We start from the raw sequence: 1,613 nt of genomic DNA on the forward strand, positions 1-1,613 counted from the left end.
GGCATCTGGTCCCATCACTTCATGGCAAATAGATGGGGAAACAGTGGAAACAATGTCAGACTTTATTTTTCTGGGCTCCAAAATCACTGCAGATGGTGATTGCAGCCATGAAATGAAAAGATGCTTACTGCTTGGAAGGAAAGTTATGACCAACCTAGATAGCATATTAAAAAGCAGAGACATTACTTTGCCAACAAAGGTCCGTCTAGTCAAGGCTATGGTTCCCTATCTCAGTGAATGGTTATTATCATTTACCAGTTGTCAACTAAGAACTTGGTTCAGGTCGAAACCATCTTGTAGTCTTCTTTTGTTCTCCATTCCAATAATCATCAACTTCTGCCTATTTTGCCTCTAAATATCACTGGGACCTACTAAATTCCATTCTCACTGCCACCACATCACTTGAGGCCCCTTGATTGCAACAAAGATAATGTCTTTGTTGATGTCTTCCCTGACCAAAATGATGTCTTCCCTGACCAGGGATCAAACCTGGACCCCCTGCATTGAGAGCACAGAGTTTTAACTCCTGGACCACCAAAGAAGTCCCTCTGCTATTTTAATGTAGCTATTAGAAAATTTAAACTTACCTCTCTGTCTCATTCCTTTGGGGCAGTACTGATCTTTACCCTGACTGATTCTCTAAGCCTCTTTTTGTATTACTCGAATTTTATTTTTTAAATTCTAGGGAGTTTAAAAAGAATCAGAATTTGATTAACCCATGGTGTTACTTTTTGGGTTAACTGGCTTAATAGTAGTTATAACATTTTAAAGTTTATTATACTTGATTCCTTCTTTCCTCCCTCCTTCTATCTCTCCCTTCTTTCCTCTCTCCCTTCCTTCCTTCCATCCTTCTCTTTCCAAATGAAAATACCTCTGTCCAATTATATTCTCTTCTGTGCTGTAGTATAACTCATGTGGGTTTTAGCATGTAATGATTTACGTACACATCTGTCTTCCCATCTAGACTGTGAACTCTGAGTTCACAGGAATCATATCTTAATCATCTTTGCATTCCCAGAACCCCATAGGTGCCTATCTCATAGTACTGAGGCTATATATATATATTGTCTGAGAGTGTGACTCTGAACAGAGTTCTATAACTTGAATTAATTCTGCCTATTTTAGGCAAGAAACTGTCATATATTACTCTCTTGAAATGAAAAATTGCATTTGTAGATCATATTCCCCCCTCCATGGAAACTCTTTTACTTATAAAAACAGCACCTGTCATACTTTCAAATAATGCAGAAGCATATAAAATAGAAAGTGGCTGTTCTCTGGAAAACACCAGTGTCAGAAATGAACACGGTTAAGCATTACTGTGAAGGCACACTGGTTACTCTGCTCTAGGGGGCAGACTTGAGCTGACCTTTGGACGGTAACGCTGGACACAGAGAAACCTCCCTGTCGGGCAGTGACAAAATCACTCCCATAGCTTTCAGACAGAAAGGAGAACTGCAGCATTTCCTATCAAAACTTTTGGAGGTTGGATTAATCTAATTAAACACTGGGTAATTTTTATGACTTATTAATGTATTTAAAGGTACACGAGGGAGAATGACGAACTGATTTTCTCCATGGGGCACAAAAAGAGAAAGAAGGCATAAAATACT

Source organism: Bison bison, unplaced genomic scaffold (genome assembly GCF_000754665.1).
Source record: "Bison bison bison isolate TAMUID 2011002044 unplaced genomic scaffold, Bison_UMD1.0 scf7180017864168, whole genome shotgun sequence".
In the NCBI taxonomy this organism is placed as follows: Eukaryota; Metazoa; Chordata; class Mammalia; order Artiodactyla; family Bovidae; genus Bison; species Bison bison.